General features: G+C 41.8%; 3 long non-coding RNA genes across 4 annotated transcripts in view; 1 reads left to right on the plus strand and 2 right to left on the minus strand.

Annotated features, from left to right (window-relative positions):
- LOC113894209 overlaps positions 1 to 12720 on the plus strand; it is a 34522-nt gene extending 21802 nt beyond the window's left edge. The window contains exons 1-2 of one of the 2 annotated variants that reach the window (XR_003511516.1): positions 3073 to 3443; positions 12223 to 12720. This is a non-coding gene — a long non-coding RNA (uncharacterized LOC113894209). Of the gene's footprint in view, positions 1 to 3072; positions 3444 to 12222 lie in introns of those variants that run through there. The other variant, XR_003511517.1, reaches the window with a different exon arrangement.
- The window catches only part of LOC113894208, a 234109-nt gene that overhangs the window by 99788 nt on the left and 108172 nt on the right, over positions 1 to 26149 (minus strand). The window lies entirely within an intron of this gene.
- Positions 19230 to 22670, minus strand: LOC113894207. Its single transcript, XR_003511514.1, has 2 exons — positions 20137 to 22670; positions 19230 to 19795 (listed from the first exon to the last, which is right to left on the minus strand). It is a non-coding gene; the product is annotated as an uncharacterized LOC113894207 (long non-coding RNA).

The raw sequence follows: 26149 nt of genomic DNA on the forward strand, positions 1-26149 counted from the left end.
ATCTCTCATGAGCTTGTAGTCAAACTATTGGCCAGGACTGCAGTCATAGGAAGACTGAGCAGGGCCTGCAGAGTTTATTTCCAAGTTCACTAATGCGGCTGCTGACAGAGGCCTCAGGTTCTTGCTGGCTGGTGGCCATGAGCTTCAGTTCCTCACCATGTGGGGCTGTCCATAGGACTGTTCAGGACCGACTGGTTTCTCTCAGAACAAGTGGTCAAAGAGAGAATAAGAGAGGGAAGGAAATGAAAGAGAGAGAGATCACAATATCTTTCATAACTTAATCTGGGAACCAACATATCATCACTCTGTCATAGACTCTTGGCCACACAGACCAACCTGTTATCACCTGGGAAGGGACCACCCAAGGATAATATCAGCAAGCAGGGATGATTGGGAGCTATTTGAATGCTGGTCACAATCTTGAAATCATAATCTTGAAGTCATATGTATGAGTCACTTAACTTGGTTTTTCTCTTTCAAAATAATTTTGACTACTCTAGATTCTTTGAATTTTCAGATAAGTTTTAGAATAGGCTTGTTGATTTCTAAAAGTATACTGCTGGAACTTTCAGTGGGATAGCATTGAATCTATAGTCAGTTTGGTTAGTATTAACATCTCATCAATCTTGAGTCTTAAGTATATGAATATAGTACTTCTCTCTTTTTCTTTAGGTCTTTGGGCTTCCCTGGTGGCTCAGATGGTAAAGCCATCTGCCTGCAGTGCAGGAGACCTGCGTTCAGTCCCTGGTTTGGGAAGATCCTCTAGAGAAGGGAATGGCTACTGCTCCAGCATTCTTGCCTGGAGAATTCCATGGACAGAGAAGCCTGGCAAGCCCCAGTCCATGGGGTTGCAAAGAGTAGGACACAACTAAGCGACTTGCACTTTTCACTTCCATTTAAGTCTTTAATTTCTCTCAGCATTTTTTTCTCTTTTTTGATGTAGAAGGATTGCACATTTTAATTTATTTCTAAGCATGTTTCCTGACAATATTTTAATGAAATTAAAAATATTGTCTACCAATTGTTGCTTACATAGAGTAGCAAGACTGGGTTTTTTTGTACCTACCTTATATTCTGCAGCTTTGCTACATTCAATTATTAGTTCTAGCAGTTATTCTATAGACTCCTTAGGAGTTTCCATGAAAGCAATAAAATACACTAAAACTAGTGTTCTTCCTTTCTGATATTTATTCTTTTCATTTCTTTTTCTTCCCTTCTAGTACTGTCTCACACAAGGGTCAAAAAAGATTTTCCATAGAGGGCCTAGAAGTAAATATTGTAGGTTTTGCCCGCCATATGGTCTCTGTCACAACTACTCAGCTCTGCTGTTGTAGCCCCAAATCAGCCTTAGGCAATATGTAAATGAACGTATGTAACTGGGTTCCGGTAAAATATTCTTTCTAAAACTGAGTGACCAGGCTGGATGTGGCCGGTGAGCCCGGTTTAAAAGTATTAAGGTCATGAAAGTTAAGGAAAGACTAGGAATTTTTTTGCACTGAAGATGACAGAAGAAACATGACAATTCAATGTAGCATGTAAGCATAAATCATATCCTTTTGTTTGAAGGACCCCATTGAGATTGTTGGTGGAACTAGGTGGGTCTGAGGATTAGGTGGTAGTGGTGTCAATGTTAATTTTCTGATTTTTATGGTTGTGCTGTGATTCATGTCTTTGTGTAGAGGAAAATTGTACTCAAATATCAAAGGTGATGGGGCATTATGTCGGCAGCTCACTTTCAGATGGTTCAGGAAAAAAAGTTCTTTGTGCTATTCTTGCAAAACAAAAACTTATTATTAGGCCACATAATATAAAGAGCAATTCTAGATCTGTGGCATATAAGAAGGATAAAGCCAGAAAACTGTGAGCCTATCTAAACATCCTAAAGCTAGAATGAGGCCTGGAAAGATGGCTGTTTAGGTTTTAAATGTAGCACAACTCTGCTGACACCTCGATTTTAGACTTCTAAGCTCCATAATTATGAGGCAATAAATTTCTGGGTTTTCTTAAAGTCATCTAGTTTATGATACTTTGTGATGACAGCCTGAGAAACTACTACAGACACCTTGCCTTTGTGGTCCAACTATCATACCCACTCAGATCCTCACACCACCTCCCTCTTGAAAACTGGTGTTCTCACGAAATATGGTTCTTAGACTGCTCTGCCTTTTCCTCCTGCCTTCTTCCCCAATTTGCACTCAAAAATTCATTAAAAAAAAAAATATGGAGGCTCTACTATTTGCCAGACCCTGTTCTAGGGGCTGGGAATATAACATTTTTAAAGACTTTTATCCCCCTCATAGCAATCAAAAGCAATTGACTGCTTTTCTTACTATTTCTCCTAAATTGTTAATAAATTTCAAGAGAACACTTCATATTTCCATCATTTTTCTATAGTCTTTTTCAAAACTCTAAAAAATATCTTCCTCCACTTCTACTCCAGGTTTAGAACTTTCACACATAAAATGGCACTTTTAATTTCATAGCTACATTTCATCAGATGGAAATTACAGCATGTTAGAATTATGGAAATAGGATCTATTATAACTCACATCTTTTCCTCAAACATGATGTGCTACAATTTTATGCAGGCTTTGATTAGTATTCATGTGAACAAAATTGAATGTTTTATAAAATAGATATTATTAATATTTATTTCCCTTTTTATTTCCCTTGATAGCTGCTAATTAAAGGTCAGGTGGTCTCAGGCTCCCAGATTAAGCCTATAAGACAGAAAACTCACTGACTGATTGCCTATACTTTTGGTGATGTAGTAGTGAAAAATCTGGGCTTGGGGGATGGAGTAGGGGATGGGGCCTGCAGAAATAGCTTGAGATTCACAGATCCAGGTGGCTTGCTTTTCCTGCTGTTTCTCTTACACAGTTTGAGTTTCCTCTGGAATTTGAGCAGTAGAGTAAGACTTTCAATCTGAAAATTGGACTTTCTTAACAGTTAAGTTAGTTGTTTTGCAACCCAATGGATTGTATGCCAAGCTCTTCTGTCCATGATATTGTCCAAGCAAGAATATTGGAGTGGGTAACCATTCCCTTCTCCAGGCATCTTTCCAACCCATGGGTAGAACCCTGGTCTCCTGCATTGCAGGTGGATTCTTTACCGTCTGAGCCACCAGGAACAGTAAAAAGTTAAACCATTGAGAAGGAACTTGTCGTACACTGAAAGTTTTTGTCTCTCTGGAAATTCATACCTTAAAATTTACTTCCCAAAGTGATGGTATTTGGAGGTGAGGCCTTTGGGAGGTGATTAGGTCATGAGGGTAGGACCCTCATGAATGAGATTAGTGCCCTTATAATAGAGACCGAGGTGAGCTCCCTTGCCGCTCTGCCAGGTAAGAACACAAGGAAAAGACAGCTGTCTATGAACCAGAAAGTGGATCCTCATCAGATACTGAATCAGCCAGACCCCTGGACTTCTCAGCCTCCGGAACTGTGAGGAACAAATATTTGTTGTTTATAAGCCACTCAATCTATGATATTCCATTAGAGCAACCCAGCTGACTAAAACAAAACTTTCTAGAGCAGTTCTGAGAGACCATCAGAACTCTATCTTAGACACTAAGCCAAAACACCTGGTAAGAAATCAATGCAACTAGAATTATGTTCAACAAAAATATTCGTCAAAAGTTTCATCAATGCATAGTTGAATCCATAATTTCATAATGACTCTTTTCAATAGGTCAAGACAGTTCAATGTTAGTCTTCAAATGACATCAAACTTTTGATGTTTTCTTTTTAAAAAAAAAAGGAAAAAAGGAAGGAAGGAAGAATGGGAGTAAGTACGGGAAGAAAGAAGTAAGTTTGGAGGGTAGGAAGATGGGAAGGAGAAAAAGATATGTAAAATTTCCTTATTTTAATGCTTCAAGTATAACTGCAAAGTCAAAGACATAACTAACACTGGTGCCTCACCTCCTGATAAACACCTCACTTTTCTGATAAACACCTCACCTTTCTGATAAACAAAAGCATTGCTGAGGCTGTGTGTTCTGGGACATGCTTGGAAACAGCCACTTTCCTTGAGACACAGTGAAGACTTTAGGAGAAGACATGTCAGAATTGTACTATTTCTTGTTCACTTGCTAAGCAGAGTTGCTTACCCAGCCACAATGCTGTAGGGTGCTCCTGTTAAGGATGGATGAAGCACAAGAAGACTTGGGCCCACTGTTGTCCCTAAGGCATCTGATACTGGAGTAAGGCAACAGGGTTCACGTTTGGGCAAATCTAAAGTGACAGCAGAGCCTCAGAAAGACTGGATCTGTACCTTTGAACTTCTCCTTGGACTTCTCTGGTAGTCCAGTGGTTAAAACTTCACCTTCCAAGGCAGGGGGTGCAAGTTCAATCCCTAGTCAGGCACCTAAGATCCCACATCTCTTGAGGCCAAAACACCAAAACACTAAACAGAAACAATATTGTAACAAATTCAATACAGACTTTTAAAATGGTATAAACACACACACACACAAATAATCTTAAAAAAAATAAATAAAACATAAACTTCTCCTACCACCCTGGCCCATTGGAATGAGTCCCTCAACTGATCTGAAGCTTTCCTTTTTTTCATGAAGGGGAGATTACAGTTCCTGCCCAAGTAGGAATCTGCCTTCTCTTCCTTTCCTTACCTGGTCCCTCCCTCATGTCCTCTGTTCATCATATCCACTGGGGATGAGTAGACCTCTTCCTCAAAGCAGATTTCAGAGCAAAGAGCAGAAGATGGATCATAGATTTGGAAGTCTGACAGCAAGAGAGAGAGATGGTCTTTCTTGATCATGTACTACTTTTGTGACCCTGGGCAAACGACTTAACTTATCCAAGCTCTTAGCTATAATATGAAGACAATAATAGCACCTGTCTTTGGTTTTGTAAGGCTTCAATGAAGTGATATATTTTAAGTGCTTGGCACATATGCTCCATAAACAGTGGATATCATTATGCACTTGGCACAGAGTAAATGTTCAGAAATGAGAGCTATTATGATTTATTCATTTAAAAATGAATTTCAAGGTAAGATCATCTCTATTGATACAGGAGTACCATGTCATTTTTAAAGACCCTGTGTCAACCAGCAAACTATTTGTATCAGTTGATAGGTGTCCCCAGCAAATAACCAATCAAAACTGTCACTCCTACACTCTGGGAAATAACCAGAGTTGTCACTCCCACATTCTGGTGTGGAAGTTTGCTCATTGTTGGGGGAACTAGGGTAGGAGTGGAGGGGAAGACTAACTGAAGGAAGCAAGACTTCCTGCCTGGAGCAGGGATCGATCAGAGTAGCTTCAGGAAATTACTAGGTATATTGTCCCCTTCATTCAATATATATGTTTTGGATACCTACAAGTTTTGGGGTTTTTTTTTTTTTTTTTTTTTTGAGATTCTGAGTAGAGCATAGAATAGACATGGGTTTGCCCCATGGATTTTACAATCTAGTTGGAAAGACAATAAATAAGAAGGGAATCTAGTAAATGTACAGTTGCTGCTGTTGCTGCTAAGTCGCTTCAGTTGTGTCCGACTCTGGGCGACCCCATAGATGGCAGCCCACCAGGCTCCCCCGTCCCTGGGATTCTCCAGGCAAGAACACTGGAGTGGGTTGCCGTTTCCTTCTGCAATGCATGAAAGTGAAAAGTGAAAGTGAAGTCACTCAGTTGTCTCCGACTCCAATTTTCCAGGCAAGAATACTGGAGTGGGGTGCCATTGACAGTTGCTAACTGTGCAGTGATAGAAAAGAATGGGATGTGCTGGGAAAATAATAGGAGTGGACAAGTTTAGTTCAGGGCAAGAGGATCACTCTGAGGAAGTGTCCTCTGAACCTGCCAGGGGCAAGCAGCCCCCCACTTTCTGCTCTCCTACCTTCCTGTGGTCCCCACCTTGGTCTTCCTTCATCCTTCACTGGGCACTGTGCTTGTTGCTGAGAGCACAGATTCAGGAGCCAGAACTGCTCCTTTGGGGGGTGGGGGTGGGCAGGCGGGCCAGCAGGTGTTGATGATAGAGTGGTGGCCGGCCACACAGGAGTGGTGGCAGGGGGACTGCTCATTACACTGGGGTGTCCTTCCTCAGGCAGTTTATGAGCTTCATTGATTACAGTGCTGCAGCGTGAGGTCAGATGCAGCTGTGTGCTTTGGGGAAGGCTACTGGAGGCTAGTGATGATGCTGCAGCGTGAGGTCAGGTGCAGCTGTATGCTTTGGGGAAGGCTGCTGGAGGCTAGTGATGATGGGCGGGAGAGGGGAGTGGAGGGGGTTGATGCAGGATTCCCACGCTATGGCCTCTTCAGGAAGGAAGGCTGAGCTAGGGCTTTAGGAGCATCATTGAGATGCTGCTCTTAAATCCCTCCACTTTGATGGGGAGAAAATTGGGTTGTAAATTCTCACTGGGTTTGGGTGATGGGGGAGGCCACAGTTACCCTCTGGAGGCAGAGGGTAATTATATGGAAACATAATTTCATAATTGGAAAATGAAGAGCAATTCTAATCATTGTGTAATAGATAGCCATCTAGTCTCTAAATAAATGTTTACTAAGAGACTTCAATGTGCCAGGCATATCTTCCCTGCTGAACCTACAACTGTGAACAAATTAGGTAAAAATAACTGCTCTCAAAAGAAACTTGACATGTTCTTCTTGGATGTTACCAAAAAGTATTAGAGGGATTAAATTAACAAAGCATATGGCTAACATTGAGTTCCCTACAAGGCACGGGGTGCACTGGAATTCTGTGCTGAACATGACTGACATGGTTTCTCTATATCTGGAAACTTAGAGCCAGTGCCAAGATTCCTCTAAATATCCCCTCTGGACACTGAATCACCTTGTGTGATTGTTCATGCAATTCCTAGCATCTCCCCAAACCTGCTATAGAATCTCAGGAATTTGCATTTTTAAAAATTTATTTATATTTTGGCCCTAGTTCCCCGACTAGGGATTGAACTCATGTCCTCTGTAGTGAAAATTCAGAGTCTTAACCACTGGATCACCAGGGAAGTCTCAGGAGTCTGCATTTGAAATGAGCCTCTCCAAATGATTCTTCTGCCCAGTATGATTTAAGAAGTGCTGTGTGGGGCCCTTAAGTAGAGTTAACTCTTACCACATGTGCAAATGTGAACATTTTCTGTTTTATTCACCAAAGTATAACATTGATCCTAATTCTATTGATGCTTTAGGAGGAAGTTTGATTTTGCAGTGACCGTGATGTAGATCCAATAAGGACATGAGATTTTTATATTTATCAAAAGGGAGACTGATTCAGTTGAATGCTTCCATACACCTGAGTAAACAGAAACTCATAGATGCTAAAAGACTCACCTAAGGTCACATATCTGGGCAGGATGGCAGTTGCCCTGACCCTGTGCTGGGCCCTTTTACTGCCCCTGTAAAAGGCACTGGGGGTTTGAAGCAGTTGGTCTTGACTCCAGGAAAGACAGAGCTGTCCCCTACTTTCAGCCCTTAGGGACAGACATTCCTATACTGGGTGAGCACAGCCCTGACTTCCCAGGACTCTAGCACAAGCTCCAAGAGATAAGGAGCCAGGAAAGTCCAGTTTCGCCCCGGGGCAAGGGTTCCTGCCAGCTGTCTCCTCGGCTGAGCTGACCCTAGTAAGGGTGCTGGATCCTTTGAAGTCAAATGGACTTTTTAAAAATGGATTTCCTGAAGTGAGGAATAATTATTCTCATATGCGAACCTGGGGAAATGTAGGTAGTGATGCCAGTGAACAAATGCAGGTTGAAAAACAAAATTTTCTCACTGCCCAAAGAATTTCAGGGTTCTCTCCTCTTTTCCACCCACTTCCACAGGAAAAGAGCTTAAGACAAGGCAATCAAGATAGAAAAAATAACTAAAATTGGCTAAAATACAACCCCTAACTTGTTAATATATAATGACTCTAGAAGCCCTCTGCCCTCTTGTATTCTTGGGAACAGCATTGGAAATTAAAGGATATGTGTGTTTGTGTGTGTGTGTGTGTGTTACTGAGCTCAAAGGTGAATATTTAATGACTGTACCTGCATAAATAATATGGATATTTAAGCTGAGATGGTAAATTTAGAATTGTCAGCCAAACATGACAAAAGCCAAACAATTCTCTCAGGTCTGATTTACCTCAGCAGGCCTTCTATGTTCATCAGATAAACTCAGTCATTGTCAGGTCTCCCTGAGTCCTGTAATATTTGGAGAGAGTCAGAAGGTACTCTACCCACCCACATTGTAATGGGATGCTAATTTTTATCTGGCAAGTTCTTCATTGCTTTATTGTTAGTTACTGTCACCAGGTTTGATCCTTTTGGTTCTGCCCTGACCCCCCCACTGTATATTCACAGCTGCAGACGACAGAAAATCAGTTTTATTTTTCTACAGTTTTTCCCTCTAATGCAGAACTCTAACTGAAACCCACTCTTCTGTACAAGTAACTTTATAAGATGCTATTTACACAAACACAGTCTCTGTCATTTTCATGTTACTCCTTCCTTTGCAAAGAACACACACACACACACTCACACACACACTCAATTCAAGATACTTCAGTGAGTCAGTGATCAACTAGGATAGGTTTCAATTCCCACAATTTACTGACAGAGTTTTTTAGCCAACCTAACACCACCCATATGGCAGAAAGTGAAGAGGAACTAAAAAGCCTCTTGATGAAAGTGAAAGTGGAGAGTGAAAAAGTTGGCTTAAAGCTCAACATTCAGAAAACTAAGATCATGGCATCTGGTCCCATCACTTCATGGGAAATAGATGGGGAAACAGTGGAAACAATGTCAGACTTTATTTTTTTGGGCTCCAAAATCACTGCAGATGGTGACTGCAACCATGCAATTAAAAGACGCTTACTCCTTGGAAGGAAAGTTATGACCAACCTAGATAGCATATTGTAAAGCAGAGACATTACTTTGCCAACAAAGGTTCGTCTAGTCAAGGCTATGGTTTTTCCAGTGGTCATGTATGGATGTGAGAGTTGGACTGTGAAGAAAGTTGAGCACCAAAGAACTGATGCTTTTGAACTGTGGTGTTGGAGAAGACTCTTGAGAGTCCCTTGGACTGCACGGAGATCCAACCAGTCCATTCTGAAGGAGATCAGCCCTAAGTGTTCTTTGGAAGGAATGATGCTCAAGCTGAAACTCCAGTACTTTGGCCACCTCATGTGAAGAGTTGACTCCTTGGAAAAGACCCTGACGCTGGGAGGGATTGGGGATAGGAGGAGAAGGGGACGACAGAGGATAAGATGGCTGGATGGCATCACGGACTCGATGGACGTGAGTTTGAGTGAACCCCGGGAGTTGGTGATGGACAGGGAGGCCTGGAGTGCTGTGATTCATGGGGTCGCAAAGAGTCAGACACAACTGAGCAACTGAACTGAACTGAACATAAGTTGCAAATAGAAATGCCTGAAGAGTGAGGCAGACAGCAGGAAGGAGTGGGGCTACCCCAAGGAGGGGAAAGCAGTGACTAGTGGGCACACAGGATCTAACAGCAACATTGTCCAATAGAAATTTTGTGATGATAAAAATGGTCTATACCTGTACTGACCAATATGGTAGACATCAGTTACATGTGGCTATCAAACACTTGAAATATGGCTACTTGAAACTGAACTTTCAATTAAATTTCAATTTTAAGAGCTGAATGTACTAGGGGCAATCCCATGGGACAGCATACAGGGAGTGCCTGCTCATCAGTACCAGCCAACTACTCCCATGTATGAGTACAGACTGAGGGGAGCAAGGCCTTACTTTTCTAGAGGAACCGGAAATCCCAATCTTTGTGAGAACGTCTTAATTTTAAAAACAGCAGACTAGTCTAAGCAAACCTCTATGGTTCAGTTTTGGCCAATACACATGTAGTTTGCAATTATAGATCCACTCTCCTCATCTTGTTCTCTCCTGGATCCTGCTCCTTCGATCCTACTAGAAGATTTCCACAAGTCTACCTTCATCAGCCATTTGCAACTTGGGTTTTCTTCTCCCAGCCTGTGAGGTTGGAAAAGCCACCATTTCCTATCTCCTTAGACTCTGACCTCCCTCTTCAGAGTCCTTCTTTGACCTCATCTCAGAAATGCACCCTCACTAACCAGAAGAGTAGAGCCACTTACTCCTATTACAATTCCTCTCTCCTAATACTCCCTGCAGAAACACCTGTATAGAATTCCCCTAACACCTTTAGAACATCAAGAAAGTTCATTCTGTCTTGTAGTGCACGTTCTCAGATGGTAGCGAAAAAGCCTTTGGCTACTTCCATTGCTCTTCAATGTATTGTATTGTATTGTATTGCTCTTCAATACAGAGCAGTATTTTTCAAACACTTTTTGAACGTAATGCATAGTAAGAGAGACAGTTTACATTGCAGCTTATTATAGACATTCTGTATACACACACATTTAGAAAAGTTTCACAAAACTCTATCTGTTGTTTTTCTGTGTCATGCATTCTGATATTTTCTATTCTTCTCTTTTAATTTTTAAAATTTCTTTTAACACTGACCATAGAGTCCACTAATGGGTCCCAGTCTATAGTCTGAAAACATTGCTATGGAGAGTCCAGCCCATGTTTTGTAACCAAGAAATAGTCATTGACTAATCTAAATGCTTTTTATCATTTCCTTCATCAGCCCTCAACTTCTTGCTGCTTCCCTGATATGCACACCCCATTAGTAGTAGTAAGTCAGAGACCAGCACAAATGAAATTATTCTCTAATATGCTGGGGGTCTTTGTAGTCTCCACTTAAAGAACCTCATTACACTCAGATTGTTCTTCATGGGAAGTGATTTACATTAAAAAAAAGAAAGAAAGAAAAAGATCAAACAAGTATTTTCCCTTCACAGTATATTACTTCCTGCAATTCATCAAAATTCTTTTCATGGGTAAAGGTCACTTTTCATTTATATATGGCATCTGTGTATGCTTTGTTGAAAAGGGTGTGGCTCTCAAAACATAAATCAGGCCTTGTGTGTTGATGAAAAAACTTATGAAAAGCGATGAGAGGGAAGGGAGAGCAGTAATATGGTGAAAAGAGGCACAGATGCCATCAGACTTTCCAGAACAATGAACTCAGACCATCTGACTTCAAAAGGGAAAGATGCAAATAAAATACCTGCACAGAATTATAGGACTCTGCATTCATTTGCTACAAGCTGTAATAATTTTCCTCAAGTATTTTGAAAAAAGAAAGAAAAGCATTTGTGTCTAATGTAAAGAGTCAAAAATTGATGTTAGTCCTGGAAACACTAAACTGACTCATTAGAAAGTCTTTTCTTTTTAATTAATTAATCAATTTATTTAGTTTGGCTATGTCGGGTCTTCGTTGCTTCAGACAAGCCTTCTCTAGTTGCAGCAAATGGGGCTGCTGTCTAGCTGAGGTGCACAGGCTTCTCATCGCAGGCTTCTCCTGTTGCAGAGCACAGCCTCAGTAGTTGTGGTGCATGGGCTTAGTTGCTCTGAGGCATGTGGAATCTTCCCCAATCAGGGATTGAACCCATGTCCCCTGCAGGGAATTGGCAAGTGGATTCTTAACCAGAAAGCCTTAAAGCAAGAAATTCATGCCCCATTTCCTCGCCATAATATCGTGGTTAACAGTCTGGATACAGTATCTGAATGTCTGGATTTGAATCCCAACCCTGCTGCTTATCAGACATGTGATTTTGTACACGGCAATGGCACCCCACTCCAGTACTCTTGCTTGGAAAATCCCATGGATGGAGGAGCTTGGTGGGCTGCAGTCCATGGGGTCGCAAGAGTAGGACATGACTGAGCGACTTCACTTTCACTTTTCACTTTCATGCATTGCAGAAGGAAATGGCAACTCACTCCAGTGTTCTTGCCTGGAGAATCCCAGGGACGGGGGAGCCTGGTGGGCTGCTGTCTATGGGGTCACACAGAGTTGGACACGACTGAAGTGACTTAGCAACAGCAGCAGTTTACTTCTTAGTGCTACCATTTCCCCAGCTACATAACATGAAGAATCTCAGCACCATCCTCAGGAGGTTGTCCTGGGGATGGAATTGGCTCATATTTGGAAAGCATTGTGCCCTAGTGCCTGGAATATGGTAAGGACAATATAAGCACTTGTTAAATAAATCGTCCAAGAGAAGATTAAAATACATCAACTCTTCTGTCCCCTAGCTTCAGGGCAGGAGAAATAGGAGAAATATATATATATATATATATATATATATGTAAAATGAGACTGAAGAAGTTATGTAACTGCTGTCCTGTTTGTTTATCTATGCACAGATTTGATACCCAAGGTGACAAAGCTTAAATGTCATCCTCTGTGAAAAATTACAAGCCATTAAGAAAGAAGAACAAGGAATAATATCTCAGTCCCTAAGCCCAGACTGAAAAGTGAACTGTGTGAAAAACATAAAACAGAGCTGTTCGTGATACCCGAAGACCAGACAAGGCAGAGAGACCACTCAGTGTCAGCCGAGGAAGAACGAACTGAGAAAGCCGAAAGCCTAAACCTGGGGGTGTGGGGAGGACATCGGCATACCAGACACAATTTGGGAGGACAATTAAAAGCCACACGGGCAAAATTGGTTTTAAAAAAAATTCCTGGGATAGAGCTTACAGAAATGAATGATTATATGTGCAAAAGTCTACTGAAAGGGGTAAAATTAAAAACCGTAAGAGGGGCCTATCGAAGTGTGGTCCCAGAAAATTGTCTAGAGAGCTAAGAAATGTATCTCACTGAAAGACATACTCTCTAAGATAATAAAAGTCGAAATGAAAGAGGGACTCTGGATTATTCAGAAATACCCTGCAATGCTTTGTTCTTGGTTTCCTAGAAACTGTATGTGGAAGCCTTATGAGAGTGTGGGTGTGTATACGTGTGTATGTGTATGTACCCACAAAATGTTTCCATATTCAACGTATGCATACATATATACAAATAAAGAAATGTCTCCTTTTTAAAAAACTTCTTTTTAAGTGACACCAAGAGGTGAAAAGATCACCCAGAACCAACTGACTATTGGCGGTAAACTAAACAAAACCCACACCCTGGAAAGCATAGAAATCATTACAAATTTGGGCATAGGGTCTACTTCCCTAAAGATGACCGGTTTAAACAGTTACAAAGATGGCCTGAGACTGAAAGAGAGGCCTCTGAGCTTGAACAGTGAACACCACGGGTCACAGGGAGCCACTTTGATGTCCATAGCAGCTTTGTGTAAAGAGAGCAGAGCCTCTGACCATATGGGAGTTCCTCGGTGTCTCCAGCTGCGTTCCGCCCTGACCCGTGAGTGCAGCCCCGCAGCCCGGGGCAGTGCTGTGGAACTGGGCTGATGCCGCAGATGGCTTCTGGCCTGTGAAGTTCAGCTCTACTCAGTGTCAGCTATGGAAAGAAAGGAAGTTCAGTTTAGGCTCACTGCTTGCTTTGCTTTTTGTCTCTTTTCTTTCCCCACCTCTCCTCCTGGGTCCCTTCAAACCCCAGACTGCTTGCTTCTTTCCTTCCCTTTCTTCCTCCCTTCCTTTTTTCTATAAACATCCCTCTCTCCCTCCCTGTTGACATCCTCAGGTCCGTTAGTGCGCTTGCGCCTTTCCGCCTCCTCTCCCTTCTTGGTCTCTATTTCTCTCCTCATCCAGGCACTTTTCCCGGATGCTGCTCATTCTCTCCCACATGTATTGATAGTTTCTGCAGAGCATCAGAATCACCAACTCTGGTGAAAGTAAACAATCCCAGCCAACAGTTTCATTGTCTCCAGACATTCTGAGGGAAAAACAAAAGGGGGGGACACCTATTAGTTGGGCTTGAAGTCTCTTCCACAATCACTTTGAATCCTGTGATTTCTTGAAAGTGTGAAAAAAATTCTCCCGATCTCTGTCTTTCCTGCATTACACAGCAATGGGGCCAGACACTGCTGCCTGCCTAACTTCACTGGTGGCCCCTTCCATCTTCCCATCTTCAAAGCCGGTCGAGTCTCGCTCAAGTTGTGTCCCTCTAACACACTGCTTCTGTCATCCCATTTCCTTCTCTGACTCTCCTTTTAGGACCCTTGGAGTTCTACACAATCCACTCAAATAGTCCAAGATAATCTTTCCATCTCAAGATTCTTAACTTAATCATGGCTGCAGTGTTCCTTTGGCCATAAAAGTAACATATTCACAAAAAAGTGACGTTCTGAGATTAGGGTATGGACATCTTTGAGGGGGTTATTATTCTACCTACCACAGGGCTCATAAAATGTTTCCATTTCTTTTAAAATCACAAAGAAAAAGACTTTCAGGTAGAAGAAAATGGTTTAACATCGATTATTAATATATTTGTCTTTATACCAATGTATGTGTATGTTAATAGCTCAGTTGTGTCTGGCTCTTTGAGACCCCATGGACTGTAGCTCACCAGGCTCTTCTGTCCATGGAATTCTCCAGGCAAGACTGCTGGAGTGGGTTTACCGTTCCCTTTTCCAGAGGATCTTCCCAACCCAGGGATTGAACCTGGGTCTCCCACACTGCAGGCAGACTCTACTGTCTGAGACACCAGGAAAGACCTCTTCAGACCAATAGAGCAAGATGTAATTTTTAGTATTAAAGAGGAAATGGGTTCCCAAATTTAAAAATGCTTGTCTCGGTGCAACATACAGGCCAATTCCTGCAGTATGGCCAAAGCAGCTTCTATGATAAGGGGAACGCAGTGGAGAGCACATGCCTTGAAATCATAAGAGGTAGGCCCTGGCCTAGCACTGCCATCAATAATTTATCTCAGCTATTATCAAGGAAATAATGTTCTGATGAAAAACACAGTTTATTAGCATCCTCTGGGATAGCACAGTGGTTACAGTAAGGGGTTTGTAGCAGACAGAACCAGAGTCACGTTATGCCTCATTCACTCATACTTGTGTGACCTTGTAAATTACATAAACTTCACAAGCATCATTTCTTCATATAGGATAATGCACCCTCATGAAATTAATGTGAATAAGTGGGATAAGGTATACAAAGTGCTTCTCACAGTACCAAGTACTGCAGCCTACCACACTCCTCCGTCCATGGGATTTTCCAGGCAAGAGTACTGGAGTAGGGTGCCATTGCCTTCTCCACCAAGTACACAGTAAGCACTTAATAAGTGGCTGCTACTGTTGTTACTATTTATTACTTTTATTATTACTATTGCAATTATTAAATAATAGTTATTATATTTTTGTCTGTATAGTTAAAAAATCACATAATCTTCTTCAAGCAATTTTTAATCTGAAAAAGCACAAATCAGTGGGGATAAGAACCTGATGGCGGGGTGGTAGGCTCAGGAGGGAGGGAATATATGTATACATATAGCTGATTCACATTGCCATACAGCAGAAACTAGTACAACACTAAAAGCAATTATAGTCCAATTAAAAATAAATAAAAAAGAACAACAACAATAAAAGAACTTGGAGGGTTCATATGTAGAAGCTGGATAAATTTGTTTCTAGCAATGATCTGGACCCAAAAAAGTAAACTGTTCTGAGCATATTGAGTGGCAGCCTGCCTTGCTCTTAAGGGTTCAATGCCTGAATTAGATGATTCTATCAGGCCAATGGACATTCTAGTGTGGAAAATGAAAAAGAGCCAACCTTCTTTCAAGATACACATTCTAAAGTCTAGAGCTACGCTGTCCAACACGCACATGTGGCTACTTAAATTTAAGTTGATTAAAATTAAAAATCCAGGTCATCAGTCACACTGGTACATTTTGAATAATGAAGACCCATGTGTGGCTAGCTGTTTCTCGAGTGTATAAGGCAGATACAGAATTTTCCACTGACAGAAGTTCTATTGTATGGTGCTGATCTAGTCTAAAGTAGTTGCTCTAAAAATCAATGTGTGTGCTAAGTTGTTTCAGTCATGTCTGACTCTTTGCAACTGCACGGACTGTAGCCTGCCTGGCTCTTCTGTCCATGGAATTTTCCAGGCAAGAATACTGGAGTGTGTTGCCATGTCTCCTCCAGGGGATCCTCTTGACCCAGGGATTGAACCTGTATTATGTCTCCTGCATTAGCAGGCAGGTTCTTTACCACTAGTGCCACCTGGGGAGCCCCCAAAATCTATGTAAATAAGTCCGATTATTATTTAATATGATCTAACATGCAACTATGCAATCTAGTGGATTATAGGTCTTAGATCATTAAGTCTTAAAATACCAAGAAGATTGATCTCTTCTTCCATTTCAACTAGATGCTTTATTCCTTTATTACAGATCTTTTACAAGGATTCATAGGGATCCATGTTATAAAACTCAACATTCAAAAACTAAGGTCACGGCATCTGGTCCCATCACTTCATGGCAAATAGATGGGGAAACAATGGAAACAGTGACAGACTTTATTTTCTTGGGCTCCAAAATCACTGCAGATTGTGACTGCAGCCATGAAATTAAAAGACGCTTGCTCCTTGAAGAAAAGCTATGAACAACCTAGATAGCATATTAAAAAGCAGAGACATTACTTTGCCAACAAAGGTCCATCTAGTCAAACCTACGGTTTTTCTAGTAGTCATGTATGAATGTGAGAGTTGGACTATAAAGAAAGCTGAGTGCTGAAGAATTAATGCTTTTGAACTGTGGTGTTGGAGAAGACTCTTGAGAGTCCCATGGACTGCAAGGAGATCCAATCAGTCAGTCCTAAAGGAAACCAGTCTTGAATATTCATTGGAAGGACTGATGCTGAAGCTGAAGCTCCAACACTTTGGCCACCTGATGCAAAGAACTGACTCATTGGAAAAGACCCTGATGTTGGGCAAGATTGAAGGCAAGAGGAGAAGGGGACGACAGAGGATGAGATGGTTGGATGGCATCATCAACTCGATGGACACGAATTTGAGCAAGCTCTGGGAGTTGGTGATAGACAGGGAAGCCTGGCATGCTGCAGTCCATGGGGTCACAAAGAGTCAGACATGACTCATCAACTGAACTGAACTGATATTATCATGTTGGTTTGAATTCTGTAGTTATGATTATATAACAAATAAAGCCCCACTCCTGATGTATTCAGGTAATTTAAGGAAAAACTTTGTTACACAAAGAGTACGCTAATATAGCAAACTAACTGTTTAACCAAAAAGTTGAATTATTTAAATTTTCATTAGTCTTGGCTTTCAAACATGTTATTGCAACTCATAGGGAGAAATACATTTTCTAATATAATCTATGTGCAAGCAACACAAAAAACCATAGAAACAAAATTTCATCCAATACAACAAACCCTTACTGCAGGTGGTAAATTCTGATAGCTTCCATTTCTTCCTCTTCCTCTTCTTTCTCATTCCCTTTCTTCCCCTTTTCCTTCATTTAGTGTTGGCTATCTACTATACTGATTTCATGACCCACAAAGGGGTCATAATCTGTAGTTTGAAAAGCACTGATCTAGGTTGTAAGCTCAAATGCTTGAAGCCATGGAACAAGTAGCATATATGAATAGAAAGAGCTGTGTGGGATTATGGGAAATGGAGGGCACATATGGGAAATGAAAGGGCACAGTGGTTCCTTGGCTCCAGCCAATCTTTCCCATGTAGGAATACAGGTCTCTGTTGCTAGAATTTGTGATGGTTCAAGAAAAGCCTAATATCCAGATACTTTTGTGAGGCTTCCCAATTTAAAAGTGTAGTAAATAATTCATAAAAATTTTAAATGCTTGCCAGCTGAACAAAACAAGTATTTCACGTGGTATTGGTCGGGATAAATTAAGGATAAATTTTCTTTTTTCCTCTAAAGGAGAATCTAGACTCCCCATAAAGGGGTATAGCATAATCCTCTATCTTCTCATGACCTGATGGGGAATAAAAACAGGATCTCAGCTGAAGAAGGGAGTTGAAAGTGATATTCTCTTTTTGAATGAGGCCATGTTGGGTGCCCACTGACTGCCAAGAAGAGCAGGGAGACTCAGTCATTCCAGTAGCATAGAGTCCTCAAGAAATTGGCTTTTTTCTCAGACAATCATGGAGGACAGAGAAGCTGAACAGCAGGTCTTGCTCAACACAGTCCCTCGGTAGTGGCCACTGGGCTCTCTGTCTTTGAAGGTCAGCTTATGTGCTTCTCTTACCTAGACTGACCAGGCATCCAGGGTACAAATACTTAGTCAATCATTTTAAAACAACTAAAGGTAAAACTTAAATTTCAAACATAAATCTCATTACTGTATAATTAGGAGATTGAGTCAGCAATCTACTTTATATTCAAGGCCTCTAGACTTTACCAAATTATGTAAAATGGTTAATATTCAAATATTTTTTAAAATGAACTTCTATTTTGGAAAAAAATTTATAGAAAAGCTACAAAAATTGTCTGAAAGCATTCTGAATATACCCACTGTTTCCCCCAGTGTTAACAGATTACATAAGCATGGCACACTTGGCATACTACAAAATTAGTATTAGTGCATTACTACTAACCAAACTATTTTATTTGGATTTCATAATTTTTTTCACTAGTCTCTTTTTTCTGTTTCAGGATGCAGTCTAGCAAACTCGTATTTAGTAGGGCTTTTTAACCTATGCTAAAAAACAACAACAATTTTATATAGTTGCACTTAATACTTTAGGACGGTAAGGAGATCAAACCAGTCAACCCTAAGGGAAGTCAACCCTGAATACTCATTGGAAGGACGGATGCTAAAGCTAGAGCTCCCATACTTTGGCCACCTGATTCAAAGAGCCAACTCATTGGAAAAGACCCTCATCCTGGGAAGGATTGAAGGCAGAAGGAGAAGAGGGCAGCAGAGGAGGAGATGGTTGGATGGCATCACCGATTCAATGGACATCAACTTGGGTGAACTCCAGGAGATGGTGAGGGACAGGGAGGCCTGGCGTGCAGTCCATGGTGTCTCAAAGAGTCGGACACAACTTAGCGACTGAACAAAGCAATACTTTAGCAAACAGTCTAGCAACCAAAGAAGAAAAACCTTGTTACGATGCACCCATTAGGCCCTAGGGAGGAGGTGTCTTTGGGACTCCACATCAACACACATCCATTGCCAGAGTGAGATGCTAACCTCATCTAGAATCTAGACAGAGTCACTGACTTCTGAGTCTCTGCCCACTGCCAGGCATGTGCTAGGTACCCAATAAACACATGCTGAATATCTACTGCTTGTCCTCAAACGAGAATTCCATACCTAAAAACCCATACGGGGACAGAAGAACCACTTCCTGCCCAGAAAGTGCTCTTTGATTAATTTCATTGTCCATATAGAACTAACACCATTTGAATATTAAAGCTTGTGTTCGCTTTCTAGGGCTGCTATAACAAAGTACCACAGTCTGGGTGGCTTAAACAAAGGAAATTTATTTTCTCACAGACCAGGAGGCCAGAAATCTGAGATTAAGGTGTCTGCAGGGTTGGTTTCATCTGAAGTCTCCCACCTTGGCTTGCAGACGTCCATCTTCTCTTCTCCGTGTCTTCTCATGGTTTTCCTCTGCACATGCCTGTGTCCCAAGTCCCTCTTCTTACAAGGACCCCAAACCACCAGGTTTGGGGCCCTCACTAAGTAACCAGAAGTTACTTTCTGTGTATATGTTTGAGTAACTGGAGAAAAATAAAGGCCCTTTCCAACAACTTGCAAAACAGGAGAGCGGGTATGAAGGTGGTGTTGCTGATAAGGTCAAAGGGCAGTGCCTAAAGCCCTTTCATCACTGAAATTCTGTGCTTCGAAGAATGTGGGTGGGTCTGAAGCGCATCTTCCTAATGCGCTTCTGTGTGTCCATCTGCGCAGGCGCAGGGGAAGTGTTACACCTTAAAAGCTTCTCCTCAAGGCTGTCCACGATGGGTGTTTGGAGACTTGGAAAAATGAAAACAATCACAGCATGCAGACATTACCAGACAGACAGGGGTCTGAAAGAAAAATTAAATAATGAACAGGCCAAAGGCACCAGGGGCAGGAATCTGAGGTGTAAGCCTTCAGTGCAGGCACGTTTATAAAGAGAGGCTGCAGGGGGAGAGCAATTCACCAGGAAGAAGCCAGCACAAAAATGGGCCCAGGAAAGCTGTCCAGGGACCCGGGAGGAAAGGGAGAGTGGCCGCCAGTGTGCGGGCTGGGCTGTTATTAGCCCAGAATTATCAGGCACCTGAAACAACAAGGTCAAGAATGTGACCCGAACGATACGTGAAATATTTGGTTAGGAAACCACGTGCTGGGAGAAAGACCTAAGAAAGAGTTAAACTGGGGCGCTTACCTTTTCTGATTGCAGAAGGAAAGGGCAATCGTTCAAGCAAAGCCTTTGGGCTGGGGGAATTCTTTTCACTGACAGCTGAAGAAGAGTGAGAGGAGATGGAGAGAGGGCAGGGCTCTGAGACCACGGGACTTCTTGGTGTCTGCAGAGGGCAGGGGGAGGAATCTGGGGGACAGGTTGGGCCTCAGCCCCTCCCTGCATGGGCCCACAGCCCTGCCTGCTTAGGCATCCGGATTCCAGGCCTTCAGTCCTCCAGGACAAAGGGACCCTCCCCCCTTGTCAGCCTTCCTGTTCCTGGGATTGTGTGGCCCGGCCCTTTGATCAAGCTAAGGGCATTATGTCTGCGGACAACTGCTTTAAATACGAAGGTTTCAGGGCTGGCTCTCAGGTCCCCTTCGTGTTCCCAGGCAAATGGATTATGCATGACTTCTTAAGATTTCTGCTTTTCCCTCTGAAGTAACCAGGTCTCTAAACAGAGCTTTCAGACACTGTCCCAACCCTTCGAAAGAAGGTGTTGTTAAAACGTGGGCCTAGTGGATACATTCCCATTATAAATCCTCCATCTTTAAAGTGGCTGTGGCTTAAATGTTTTTTTTTATAAACTCCCACAATCGAATGAGAATCACCCAAGCCCATAGTGAATCTATGGAAAGATGCACTTAAAATAACAGGCTGGGAGCCAGGACTCCTGGTTCCAGACCTGGCTCCACAGCTTCCTGACTGAGTCATCTTTAGGCATTCAGTCCCTCTGGGTCTGAGTTTTCACTCTTTGAAAAATTAGAAGTTTAAACTTGGCAAGCTCTGGGAGCTAGATTTTAAAATTCTGTGATTCCTTCATTGAAATATGTGCTTTGACCCAGCAATGACATAAATACGATGTAGTTCATTGGCTTCAAGAAGCAGGTAAATAGAAAGAGGAAAATAAACAGCTTCAAAAACCGTTTCCGATGGTGACATGTTTCTCCACAACTTACTGATTTAATAAAAAGTTGATATCCTAACAAAGTTGGATGCAAGGTCTCTAGGTGACACTTTATGATTTTATTGGAGAAAATATAATGCAACTCTATTCTAGAAGGATCCTTTTCTCTTGCTCCTTGGATCACGACTCTTTCTAGTCAAAGGGAATCCCCTCCTCATAGCATAAGTTGCAAGACAAGAGAAATAGACATGAGATCTCCCGAGAACTGTTGAAGATTCAACATAAAATTGTATTCTTTTAACAGAGCAACCTATCCAGAACTCTATCTGAAAGTAGCTTTGCTAAGTAATGATTGGATTAAGCGCACTTGGAGAAATGTTGAGATTCTTAGAGTTGTTTTATCATCATTATTGGTGACAAAATTTCATGTCTTCTATTAGATGAACACAAAGAAATTATTCTAGTCTTACGTATCAGAACTTTTAAGAGTTCAGAAGCGCACTAAGTGTCTTTTCCTCAGGATTGCATGGGAGTAGTTTCTGGACATAAGAATCTCAGGGTTTATCTAATTCTTTTCCTGATCTTTGTTTTTAGGTTTTAAAAAGCGCTGTGAGACTTTGCAATCTCTCTGTGCTTTTATTGCAGTAAAATTCACAATGAACTAGAGGGATGACTTTAAATTTCTGAAGAAAGCCCTTGTCTCTGACTTGGTCCCTACACCAGAGACCTATTTTGATCTTTAGATCTCATCCAGAGTCAAGAGTCCATCCATTCTCACAAGCCATCACTTTATGAGGCTGATGTCTAAATCTCTGCTTCCTGATTCAATTTCTTTCTTGAGCCCATCGTATTGTACAAAACATTTCCACATGGATGTTCCTCAGGGATGCTAAATTCAAGTACTGAAGACTAATTTGTGACTTTTCCTCCAAAAAGCAGCCTCCCTGCTATCCTTTATTCTATCATGGTAACTTAGTTCTCCTGGCCACCTGACTTTACTTGACATCACCACTATCTAGTCCTCTCTCTTGCTTGCAGTTCAGTCATCAGGTCATGTCAGTTCTTCCTTCTTAGTGTCTTTTCCATACATCCTTTCTGGCCAATTCTCATTGTCATCACCTTGGTCTGAATCCTTATCCTCTGATCTTTTGTTTGCCATTTTCTGCCCAACCATCATGTAAATTCACTTCCAATGGATTCATTTACTCAACAAATATCTGTTGAGTGCCTTCTATGTTCTCCTCAACTACCATTGATTGACATCTATGGAATTAAGATGCAAACTCCTGAACCCAACATTCAGCCCCCCCATCTCCCTACTTAAACTTGGCTTCCACTTACTCTTCTCATATGCACCTGTCTTCCCCAGACAAACAGTTCCACTCAGCTTCCTCTGAAAATATTTAGAGCATTCCCCTTCCTACCTGGAAGTTCTTTCTTCTTTCCTTGCTTAACAGTAACCATTTCTCTTATGGTAGCTGTACCAGGCAATTCCTATAACTTGATGGCTATTCTGTTGCCCTCACAACTGGCACCTGCAAAATTGTATTGCTGTATATATATCTATAGAGCTTCCCTGGTGGCTCAGAGGTTAAAGCGTCTGCCTACAATGTGGGAGACCTGGGTTCGATCCCTGAGTTGGGAAGATCCCCTGGAGAAGGAAATGGCAACCCACTCCAGTATTCTTGCCTGAAGAATCCCATGGACAGAGGAGCCTGGTAGGCTATAATCCACAGGGTCGCAAAGAGTGGGATACGACTGAGTGACTTGTGTCTCATTGCTCTAAGTGGCCTATGAGCTCCTCAAGAGAAAGATCCAATGATTGCTTAAAGCTTTGTGATCTATTGGAATAAATTGCAAGAAGGAAGGAAAATGAACAGTTATTAAGTGCCTGCTGCTGCTGCTGCTGCTAAGTCGCTTCAGTCGTGTCTGACTCTGTGCGACCCCATAGATGGCAGCCCACCAGGCTCCACTGCCCCTGGGATTCTCCAGGAAAGAACACCGGAGTGGGTTGCCATTTCCCTCTCCAATGCAGGAAAGTGAAAAGGAAGTTGCTCAGTCGTGTCCAACTCTTCTCGACCCCATGGACTGCAGCCTACCAGGCTTTTCCGCCCATGGGATTTTCCAGGCAAGAGTGCTGGAGTGGGGTATACCAAAAACTCTTATGTGTTGGGTTTTTTTTGTTTTTTGTTTTTTTTATCCTTTCAACATCTCATTTAGTGCTGTGATCCCAGGATTGGCAAGCTATAACCTGTGAGCCAAATTTAGCACTCCAGTACTCTTGCCTGGAAAATCCCATGGGCGGAAGAGCCTGGTAGGCTGCAGTCCATGGGATCGCGAAGAGTCGGACATGACTGAGCGACTTGACTTTCACTTTTCACTTTCATGCATTGGAGAAGGAAATGGCAACCCACTCCCGTGTTCTTGCCTGGAGAATCCCAGGGACGGTGGAGCCTGGTTGGCTGCCGTCTATGGGGTCGCACAGAGTCAGACACGACTGAAGTGACTTAGCAGCAGCAGCAGTTCTTATAAAGCATTACAGAAACAGAGCCACATCCATCATTTACATTTTGTGTATGGCAAGCTTTGTACTACACTGGTGGAGCTAAGTAGCTGTGGTGGAGACTGCACGGCTAGCAAAACCTAAAACATTTACTCTTTCTCTCTAAGAAAAAGTTTGCTAGGACTTCCCTGGGGCTCCAGTGGTTAGGAGTGTGCCCGCCAGTGCACTGGATGCAGGTTAGATCCCTGGTCCTGGAAGATCCTACATGCCTAGGAGCAACTGAGCCCATGAGCCACAACCACTGAGCCTGCTCCAGAGCCTGTGCTCCACGACGAGAAGCCACCACTATGAGAAATCCTGTGCACCACATCTAAAGAGGAGCCCCTGCTTGCCACAACTAGAGAAAGGTTACATGCAGCAATAAAGACTGAGCCCAGCCAAAAACAATTTTTAAAACAGAATAGAAAAAGTTAGCTGTCTAAAAATAAAAGCAGAGAAGGTAAAATCTGTTATCAATTGTTTCTATAGGTGAGGACACAGAAGTTCAGAGAGTCTGAGTAAATTGTTTAAGGTCACACAGCAAGTAAAGAACCCAGCAAAAATGTCAAGCCAGGTCCATGGATTCTAGAACTCACAAGTTTTTCATCTGACCACAGGATATACATGGGAGATAAAAGTGAAGCTATCATCTATGTAATATACCATGGCTCATCTTCATACTTTTGCAGGAAGCAATCTAGTAGCTGGAATTGCCTGGATTTTCAGACACATATCAAATCCCTATTACTGACCACATTAACATCATTTTAAAAGATATTTTCAGGGATTTCCCACCATACAGTTACCTCCCACTCCTATAATTGCTTCCAGAAGGACATGACTCCTTGAGGGCTGGAGGCAGATCTTGTTCCCTGAGCCTTCAGGTAGACCTGGCACATAATAAACCCCAACACGTGCAAGTTGCAGGATATCCATTTTCAGGAATGACTTATTTTGAGAAAGATAAGTGCTTTTCACAACCACCAGATTCAGTAGAAGTTAGTATGGAAAAGCTCCCACTGTGGGGTCACTGACCACCTAGATTCAACTCCTGTGCTGTTACTTACTAGCTCTACTATTATGGGCAAGATGCCTAATCCATGTAGACTTTTATATTTTTATCTGCAAGATGAAAATCATATAGTTATTTTGATGAGATAAAATAAGACAAGTAAAGCACTTACAGCAATTCTTGGCACAGTAGGTCATCAGCCTAGACATAAGTTGTTATTATCATTGGCTAAAGTCTTTGCATCAGTGCTCAAAAACTTAAATTCATCTTTGAAGAGGCATAGAATCACACAGAAATGGAAAAGGCAGCAAAAACAAATAAACATGGAAAGGAGACAAGAGAAAGATGATGAAGAGAACAAAGAAGTCCTTCCTCTGATTTATCTCTGAAAAAATATTTTCAAAAAATCTTTTTTTATCAGTGCATAGAGATACTTGTATTCTCAGGAAAGTATCCTGCCCTACAAAGGGAAATGAAGGGAAGGAAACATTGCTCAACAATAGTTTCAGAAGACCAGCTCCAAATATTAGTACAAAGAGGCGGGTTAAAGAATTTCTAAAGCAGCACACTTAGTCGTGTTAATTATTGCATATAATAGCCAGCAATGCCCAAACTGGCCCCTCACTGAGATTCACATCATTACCCTGAAGTAATTAAGCTTCTGCCAAGATCCCACATCATTTGAATCAGTTCTACCTGGAAAAGATATTAGAGTTATAATCATGCCCCATTTGAAGTCTTGACTTCATGAAAGTGATTGAGAGCTTGTTGAATGAGGCAAAATTTGTCTCAGCCTCCAAGGGAGGAAAGGCATGGACCTGCTGGCGATGGCAGGCATCAGTCACTGGGTTACAAGCTCGGGTCCTTTCTGCCGACTCTCAGAAATCCAATACAGAATGAGTCCCTCATGGATTCTCAGATTATTCTTGGATCACATCATTAAGATGTGATTCCCATTGATTTCCTGTTGCCTTAACTTTTTGTTTAAGTTCAACTGTAGAAGTCTGCACTTTATCTAAAATGTTGTTTAAAAAACACACACACGCACAAGATGGGGAGTGGGAACAATTGCTCAAACTCTGAATTTCTCCTCTCTCCAGGTTTCTTTTTCCTCCAGAATATAAAAGTATCCTCTTTACACACACTTTATTCTTTAGTAATTTGGGTTTATATATTAATTAAGTGATTTCAAATGATACAAAAACAGAAGTCTATGCTTTAGTTTTGTAAAATTTAGTCCTTGGAGTTGGAAAATGCATTTGTTCTCTACAATGGATTATGTATATTCTGGACCAGTTACCAGCAAAAGGAAGTGAGAGTTGCCAATATGGTTGCTATTCTGCTCTCATGACATCAGTCTTCACAACAGGCCTCTGAGAACCCCAGATGGATCCACAAAGTCTGGTACCAGCCTTCCCACATGAAACTATCAGAAAGAGAAATTAAGAAAATTCTATTTCCAATTGCATCACAAAGAATAAAATACCTAGGAATAAATCTAACCAGAAGAAATGAAAGACTTATATTCAAAAAAAACTGT

The sequence above is a fragment of the Bos indicus x Bos taurus genome, chromosome 6 (assembly GCF_003369695.1).
Source record: "Bos indicus x Bos taurus breed Angus x Brahman F1 hybrid chromosome 6, Bos_hybrid_MaternalHap_v2.0, whole genome shotgun sequence".
Lineage (NCBI taxonomy): Eukaryota > Metazoa > Chordata > Mammalia > Artiodactyla > Bovidae > Bos > Bos indicus x Bos taurus.